Source organism: Dermacentor variabilis, chromosome 3 (genome assembly GCF_050947875.1).
Source record: "Dermacentor variabilis isolate Ectoservices chromosome 3, ASM5094787v1, whole genome shotgun sequence".
NCBI classification, from domain to species: Eukaryota; Metazoa; Arthropoda; class Arachnida; order Ixodida; family Ixodidae; genus Dermacentor; species Dermacentor variabilis.
Genome location: NC_134570.1, coordinates 54986540 through 54996362, shown reverse-complemented (window position 1 = coordinate 54996362; position 9823 = coordinate 54986540).

Genomic DNA, 9823 nt, shown 5'->3' with positions numbered 1-9823 from the left:
CAACACCCGCGGTATATGTCCGGTCGCTAGCCGAATTGTAAGGACTTGTTCTTTCTTTCTTTCTCTTTGTTTTTTTTTTTTTCGAGGTTCGACTTGGCCGGGTGTTCTTGCTCTTTTTATATTACTATTACTTGGGCAACCCTGTCCCATTGCCTGCACCATGGTTTTAATGACGTACAGACAGACGCAGGCGTGGCATTAAAACAGCCTTTGGCTGCATGTAACGCCGTAATTTGCATATTGAAGACGGGGATATCGCGCAACACGCGCCAGCAGTCGCGATCTCCCGTGCAAGGCGTCCTCCAAATGCGCAATCGGGTAAAAAAAAAAAAAAAATGCGTAAAGCTCGCTTCTCGTAACGCGCTCAGCAGCGGCAATAACGTTCTGTTTCCTCGTCGCACGCAAGGAAGCAAGGCTTCGCACAGCGAGTTGCCCAGCGCGCATAAAACAGGCAGGCGCGAATGCAGACAGACAGCTCGATGGGCTTGCCCCGTGCATTCTCTCTTTCGTACTCGTTGTCTCGCGTCATCCTTCTTGTTTTTTTTTCTCTCTCTCTCTCTTTCGGCCGCTCTTTCATTATGTATATAGTTTTCAGCTGTATATATACCCATGGATATTTACATATTCTTTCGGGAGTCCATTTCTTTCTCAGCTTGACGACCGCGGTCGCACCCCCGCGGCGAAGTAAGTGTTGCGTCACCCCACCGACAGTGTCATAATCGCCTTCCCGGGAAGATGGGCAATAAAATAACGAACGAACGAGAACGAGGAAGCGTTCGCGTCGGCTGCATTGTTGCGCGGGATACTCGAGAGGTGTCACGCAACGACTCGCGACGTCGCGGCGATGGAGAAATGAGTTATATAGGCGTTGCCCGTTGCATCGCGCGGCTTCCGTAACCCCATCGCTGCAGGCGCCCACATAGGATGTTAATTCGTCACGCTGAGCAGCCCGACTCCTGCGGGTGGTTAAGCGCTCGGCGGCCGAAGAACACACCATAAATTCTTGCACCCATGAAGGAACCAATCTGTACGTCATAAGCAAAAAAAAAAAAACTGTTTCAGCTGTATTATTTACTTACACTTTACTTAAACGCTCGGCTACCACAGAACACACTATAAATTTTTGCACCGATAAGGGTCCCAATTTGTACGTTACAAACAGCAAAATTATTTCAGCTGTATTATTCACTTATAACCTTCTGCGGTAACAAAAAAAAAAAAAAAACGCGGCAGACTCAGCTGTAGCATGACGTCAACGTAACGCGAAGCACACAGGACTCGCAGAGAACGGCTGTACGCGAACAAGTTAAATGTTACGTCGCGAGTGGTTGCGCGGCGATTACGTTCTTTAGTGTTTGTGCATATAATAAAGGTAATGACAGAACGTCTGTGATGGCAAGATGCAAGCTTGAAAGCGCACCAAAACCCAGCGCCACCTGAGCACTGGACCCAGCCTAGGGCAGCGCCATACCCCGTGGCAAATACTTGCAGTCACGCCAGTGCACGTACCACTAGTTATGTATCCGTATACGTGGCACGTGTAACTGCATGGTGGCCACACCCGCCGTGGTTGCTCAGTGGCTATGGTGTTGGGCTGCTGAGCACGAGGTCGCGGGATCGAATCCCGGCCACGGCGGCCGCATTTCGATGGGGGCGAAATGCGAAAACACCCGTGTGCTTAGATTTAGGTGCACGTTAAAGAACCCCAGGTGGTCAAAATTTCCGGAGTCCTCCACTACGGCGTGCCTCATAATCAGAAAGTGGTTTTGGCACGTAAAACCCCAAATATTATTATTATTATTATTGCATGGTGGCCACAGTTGCAGACGCTGAGTCGCCCCTGAGGGGCACACAATTTTGAGACTGCGCTATACATCACCGGGGTCGGCCCACGACGAAGGCGAGTTGCCCCCCCCTCCCCCCGAAAGAAAGAAAAGAAAAGAAAAGTGGCTGTGACTCGGAGAACGATGTTCCGCATTAAAGAGACACTCTTGCCTTCCGAAGAGGAAGAAGGAAGAGGAAGGCACTGACAATCAAGGGCGGGTGGCGACGCCGCCTTGCAGCTCCCGCACTGGCCCGAATTGACGTCACAGATTTTAAAGGCTTCTTCTGTTCGGGCTTAGGGAAACGTTTAACCAGTAGAGATGGACTAAGCGTCGTATAGCCAAATATATAGCCAAAGACAAATCCTAGCAGGTTTCCGGGTCTTTTTACTGAGCCACGGCGGTACAAGTAAGCGAGAATACTTTCGAAATCCATGAAATCACACTGAAGTACCAATTCTGAGATACTAAGCTTTCTTTTGGTGCGAAATTTTTTAAAAAATGAACTTTTGCTTTCATTTTCTCTTCTAATAATGAACTTATTAAACGTTAAATTAGCGAATGTAGAGTTTTGATAAGCTACTTTATCCGTCCAAGATGAACTGGTTCCTCTTTAGTGCGCCTTTAAAGCTGTAAAGCAATTTTATCCTAGCACACGACATACGGCGAGCTGGAACCATGCACCTACGATAAGTGTAGTTGAAAACCATGCATGAATTTTGACTGCCCTGTTCGAGCCCAAACGTCTGACACGAGAGTTTGGCAGCGACTGGACAATAAACTTTAGTTCGTGCTGTCCCCGTGTCGTCTGTCGCAGCCACCGTCGTGTTTACTTGCCACAAAAAGAAAAAAAAGAAAGTCGCGACAGAATAAAACATCTCTTGCACCATCAACGATTCGATCTTACCCCTTAAGGACGACTCTGTTAGCAAGACACAAGCAAGCGCCTCCACGGGTTCAAAAAAAAAAAGAAAGTTACCGGGAACTCTGATTATCGGCCTGTGTGGAAGCTTCGCTGCGCGACATCCACAGCTGACCCAAGTAATTTACAACATCAACAGGAACAACAGGAGCGTAGATGGTTCTGACTTCAGATTTTGAAGCGACACTATGGAGACTAAGCTGTATGAGCAGAGTATGTATACGCTTATGCAATGGCGAAGCTGCCGCTCTTGGTAGGCTTGATAGGCCAGGAATGATGCAACGACAAAATACGAACGACGAGGCCGCCCGAATAGCTCCCGCGCCACATTGGCATGACGTCATGGGTTTTCACGCACTCCTCTCGGGTCTACATGATTGTTCATCGGTAAAGAAGGACTGCGCAGCGTTCTAAAAGATCCGTAGACTATAAATCCACAACAAGTATTTGAAAGCTTTTCCGCGGCCTAAGCGGCTCCATCAGAAACTGCACCTCGAGACCCATGATGACCCACCGAGGTACACGGGCGCTGAAGCATCGGAACAAAATTTGAGAGAAAGCGAGTTTGGCCCCCGTTCTTTACGCTAATAACGGAGCCTTAATTCTCGGCAGATCGAGCGAAAGTGGGGCTTTCAGAGACCGCTTTCCCAGTCCGAGCTGATTCACTGCTGCCATTATAAAGGCACATACTGAGAAGAAAACTTTCTGGGCTTTCGCGTCTCACATACATACATACATACATACATACATACATACATACATACATACATACATACATACATACATACATACATACATACATACATACATACATACATACATACATACATACATACATACATACATACATATTCACGTTCACGAAAGCCACCAAAATTTCCCCATTGTCACGCTGCCACTGTTGAGTACGGTTTTGTCTTAAAAGGAGCATAACGATCCACGAGCTCACGCCACCACAGGCCAGCTACTATATACTCAGTGCTGCTACATTCGACTAGTCGCTTTCGAGCGCTCTCGCGGTGCGGTTTACATTCGGCTGGTCCAAATCAATCGCTCGGAGCTCATTCGACTGGTTGATTCATAGCGCCACGCTCCAGGTCAGAGCACTCAACTCGTAGCTGGTGCTCGGGAGCACGACCGCGATCCTACGGAATCTTGGACCACGTGGCTGCTACGATTGCTCTGGGAGCAGCTGTGAACGTTCGGCAGCACGGTGTAACCTTTCTCTGGCTCCAATCTCGGCAGTGCTCCGCATCGCTGCAAACCCAGTTTGAGCGCGACGGAAGCCAATCAAGCATACTCGATGACTATTTTTAAAGCGATTTCGCTTATAACAATATCCCGCCTATAACGAAATTTACTTCCTGTCCCGATGACCTTCTTACAACGAGGGTTCACTGCAGTTGCCGAGAGGCACGGGTATTGAAAGCCTCCGAAGAGATGCCTCTGACAGGAGCGAACCGTAATTGGCAAACGTATCTACACAGCCCAGATGGCAAGTTGGTAATAATCTAACCTCAACAGCACCGCTTAGGTTACCGCAGGGAAGCAAAGAGGACACGGGGCACGTGTTCTGTGTTCTTTTCGCTAGTCTCCATCGTAGCTGGTTGCGCTGACAATGCATCTATACAGTTTATCTCTGCATTAGGCCGTGCACCATGTGACACTATACTGTCGCCGACAATCAAAGCCTAAATCAGTATTGCATGCAAGTCTGCGCCCTTTCGCGGGTGTCCGGCTGCTTACGCGGTTCTGGGAAAGCCCGGCTGGAGCCATATAGCTGTTCTGTAACGGCAACTGGATTTCCCAGAAGGTTTCCGATTACGCTCTTCTCTTACTCCCGTATGGCAACGCCAACAGTGTCCAACGCAGCGGCCACCGTGTTTTGATAACAGTCGCAGACAAAGGTGCGGTCCTTGACAGCCACCTAGCGACAATGGGCGCGCGATAATACTGCGTGCCACACCATACTCAAGCACACATTGGCTCGAGTGCCCCTGCCGTTGTCTTATCGCATCACTTTCCATGTTTGTTTGTTGGTTTCGTTGTTGTTTTTTTTAAAGAAATCTCAGGCTTTCCGCCACCGTGATGTGGAGGTATATATCCCATACCCGAAATGATACCTTGCAAGGCTCTGATAGCCTATATGTTCGTCGCGGGTAAGCAGAATGGATAATAAAAGCTGTGAACGAAAGAAATGCGTTACCCTGTCTTGGAGAATGCGTATGCATCGTGATAGTGCGGGGAAAGAAGGAAGGCCCCGCTCGAGCGAATGATATCTAGGACTGACAATTAAGACGCCTCAACCGGAACGAGCCTTGACCAGGCTTTCGACTTCTACATCTTTACTCTACAGCTACAAAGAGTATTCGCAGTCTGTGGTGCGTACCCTGTAGTAGTAGTAGTAGTAGTAGTAGTAGCACTAGCAACTCCAGCAGTAGACTAACAGTATAGTAACAGCAGTAAAGTTTAACCTCAACTTAACGAAGTCGATGGGACCCGATTGCCTAAGTCGAGAACTTCGTTAAACTAAAACTAAACTAAAACGTTAAATGTTATAAGCTCATGCTTATAACATTTAACAAGAGCGAAAGAATTAAACAAGAATATGTAGTTTTTTTTGCCAGTGTGGGCTTTGTCACCAGCGGGTGACCGCGCTCATCGTAACCAGCGAGCCCGTTGCCGATACCTTGCAATGGGCAGTTTCGTAAAAGAAAGACGGCCCGACTTAAGCGGACTTGGTAATGCGCTCACTCTAGAAAAAGCATGAAAATTTTCGAGCGATGCTGTACTCAACAGGTTTCCCGTGGCCCGTTTCCTTGCCAATAATATCCCGAAACACTTATATCTCAGTCGGCCGGACGAGATGTCGACGACGTTGGCTTCAGTTCATTGCTTCGCGGTGTTCAACGCGTTAGGATCTAAAAGTGCTCGGGTGTATCACGTAAGTATAGAAGCAAACCTTTAAAATAGAGCGGTGCGCTTTAGGCGAATAAGAGCAAAATTACAGTGCTCGTAGTCGTTTCAAGTTACTCAAACCGTCTTGTTCTTTAAGTGCGATTAGTTTACCAATCAACTAAGTTTAATTAGGCGAAATCTTACATAATCTATTTGTGGCATATATGTCGCATTTGGAAAGTTGCAGAACGTGCTTAGAAACACCCTGCGATGTTATTTACATGACGTTATCGTTCATGTGATTTCTTCCGGTTTTTCCTTCTGTTCTTTGCTTCTTTCGTTTTTTCCTCTTCGAATAAGACGTTCCCTTCAGCTACCTCCAGCTGCCTGATTCTCGGCATATCCCCCTTCCATGGTTGATACGCAACATAAAGGTTGGTCATCATCAGCAGCAACATCATCGTCATCGCCTCGAACTTGCTGCGAATGTTCATCCAACAAACGCCGCACGGAAGAGTATAAAAGGTCAGCTGTTCTTCGCGTGACGGGCAATACTGTAACATTCTAATACAGGTGTCGCACGGACACTTTTGATCGTGGTCGGGCCCGATCCGGATCGAATTTCTCGATCACGATCAGCAATGATCGCTCCTACACGGTCCAACCCTAACGATACGGATCAGCTTTGTGTGAAGGCACCAGTTGTCGTTCCTGGGTTTAAAGCACTAATCAAATTTTCTAAGCTGGAAAAATTGTAATAAAGAATATTTTATATAAAAAGGAAGTTGTTATTTCGTTTGTCATTGGGGGTAATTAGGCTACTGTCGTCTGCTTATCGTCTGCCACTACATGGTCGTACGATCGCGATGAAGAGACTCGATCGCGATGCACTTATCGCGAATTGTTTGAATCTGGATCGAGCATGATCGCGATCGAAAACGAATGTGCAGCAGAACTCGATCCGGATCGAGCTCAATCCGAATTGAGCCCGAGTTCGATCGAAAGTGACCTTGTGACACCGATATTACTTTGTTGGCTAACACCGGAACAATGGTCAGCACAACGAGAGAGGAGAAAGATAATTAAAGTCGACATACGGATTGCCTCTGAGTAAACCGTTCAATATTGTTAACTATTCGACTAGAAATTCGCGTCTTCCCCGCGAATGGAGACTCGCAGAAAGAATTCCTCTGTTAAAAAACGGCAAGGCGCTGGAGAGAGAGAGAGAGAGAGAGAGAGAGAGAGAGAGAGAGAGAGAGAGAGAGATGGGGGGGGGGGGTCGGCCTGAGGTAGCATGCTCTGGCCTGCTTCTCTGCAGAGGGGAAAAACGGAAAGGGGACCGAAATGAGCGATGAAAGATGATGATGATAGGAGAACAGATGCATAGAACCAAACCCCCTGTCTTTATTTGCGGTCAATATGATATGCAGCAATATGCGCTAACACAGCAGTTCCCTTAACGCCTTGCGTCTAGTCAGGTGATCTTCAAGTAGTCCATAGCAGCCCTTGATGCTGCTGTACGGTCACACATTGCGGACAAAATACTAGTACTTTCGGACAATGATTTGCCTGCCAATCCCTGTTAGCGTCGAAGCCGGCGTCTTCGGCTGTGATGCCTAGAGAGGGGCAGTCGCAAAACATATGTTGAAGAGTTTCAGACACTTAGCAGTGTTCACAGTTCGGGATGTTCGCACGTCCGATAAGATGAGCATAGCGTCGAGTGAAGGCAACGCCCAGACGAATGCGATGAAGCACGCTTGCTTGGCATCGCTTAACTTTAGTAAGGAGGCGAAAAGTCCTGCCACATTCTATTTCCCGCCGGCGCCTGTACCGATGGTCTGGTTGAGTCCAGTAATGTGCTGTGCGATCTCCATAAATACTTTGTTAAGCGCAAAACAACAGACGCAAGAAAGACGATAGGACAAGGCGCTACTCTCAACTGACATCATTTTATTGCGTCACTCCTTTATAGACTGCAGAAACTAAAGGAACATGCGCAGTGTGCACCATGTGCAGGAACCACCAGCATCCGATCACAAGAGCGCACTCATGCGACAGAATCCAAACAACCATATTCAGCCCTGTACAAGGTTAAAGAAGGCACACTAATGCACTGTGACCTCAATGACTGAATGAAGAATGCTTCCGATAAACCCGGTTGAATGCTTCCACCCGGGTGCAAGGAGCCAGTTGGGGGGGGGGGGGGTCATATACGTCTGAAGACACCCGGAAATTGTTGATATCCTCTACTTCCTCGACTTCACACGGGGGGGTGACAGGAGACCTATGGGCCCTAGGTGCCAGACGACCTAGCTACGCCACTGCGTCCAATCCTTTGAAACTCATTGAACGAACCTTACACGTACGACCGAATAGGTAAATTGCTAGATAGAAAATACGATATTGAGTTCGTTCGAAATTGGGTTCGAACGTGGGTACTCAATTTGGCGCACGCATCCTGACCTATATAAAAAGCCGAATACAGCTTGCTTGACGCCGGAAACAATATGCCAGCTTAGTCACCTCGAATATTAGTAAAGTTTAATTATGTGGCAGTGTAGGACATGTCGTTTTAATAGGGGCACTTCAAAATGCATGCCTTCCACAGTATGCTCTAGCGTGAATATATGCATTTTTAGACGGCAGGAAATTTTAATGATCTTTGTGGGGATCGTGTACGCGAAAGTATAAACAACGTAGAGATCTCCTTCTAGTAATGTCGTCATTGCTGCTTAACGGTTTACTAAGCTCTGTCCTAGCTCAACAGGATGTGCAGGCGAGTGTTTACGCTGATGGCGTAGCATCTCTTGCTGCGTCAGTACACGTGCACATTAAACCAAACTCCGCAGTGCTATATGCGTAGCCTTAGAATGTGACTGGATGGCATTGACCGCTTAACCTTAACCTTTTGCTGACCTTAACGTCAGCGAAAGTGTGATCCTAGTTTTTTCCTAAAACCGTTCGCGTACACATTTCGCTGATAAAACGACAAGAGGTTATCCCATAAGTGGATAAGTCACTCCAGTATGCCTTGAATAGACTGGACGATAGGCCATTTACAGAATCAAAGGTCCTGGGAGCCTGGCCTCACAGCTCATCAGCCCAGAAAGCCATTCGAGCTTCTCTACAGTACACGAACGCGACAGATTTGAGTGCCCAGCTTTAGATATGGTGCACCTGGCTTAGTGCATGTGAAAGTGCGATGGACTCGCGTCTTCTCTCTCTCTTTCTTTCACCCGGGTAGCAAACTGGACAAAGTCTAGTTAACCTCCCTGCCTTTCCTTTCTCGTTTCTCTCTATCTCTCCTTCTAAGTATATGAGAGTTATGTACAACGATAAACTTAACTGGAGCCCACACATAGAACACAGTGCATCCAAGGAAGCAAGCCACAGAACACCTATACGAGCAAGCGACGTAGGTATGTAGCGTACAACAATATCGCCACGGAACGCGCAGGGTTGTCCTTGTAATTATTTATTGCATGTATGCTCGCTCGTTGTCAGAGTTCGGCTGCGTTTTGTTCCCTGGAGGACCTGCTTACAAAATTCGACTCCTTGTTCCTTTATAACGAGAGAGAGAGAGAGAAACAAGCTTTCATGGTATGCTGGAAGTGCTAGCCTGGCTATTCGCCTGACATGCTACTCCAGGTGCTGGGTCATGATTATTATATGTACAGTGATAAACACCACAGCACGCACGGTCACACACACACACACACACACACACACACACACACACACACACATATATATATATATATATATATATATATATATATATATATATATATATATATATATATATATATATATATATATATATACTATAGAGATATTCACAAAGTTTCGTTAAGGCTCGTGGCCTGCAAGAACGCCAGTAGCGCTTTCGTGGCGCGTAACGCACGGGTGCTGCTTTGCAATGGGCCGAGATTGTGCTGTGGTGCCAAGCTTGAGCCCCGTTGAACGCGCAGTGCCGCCTTCAAAGACGCGCAGCGGCAGCAGTCGCACATTTAGAACGAGAATCACTGCGTTTATGTCTTGGTTTCCCTAAATTTGTCGCGAACACTATCATATATCAAGAAGTGCGCCTCCCTTTTCGTATCATTCGCTTCCCTATCCTATCAGTGCAAACATTTATAAATTTCTATGCATCCCCACTGAAGAGATTTCAGCAAGTCTT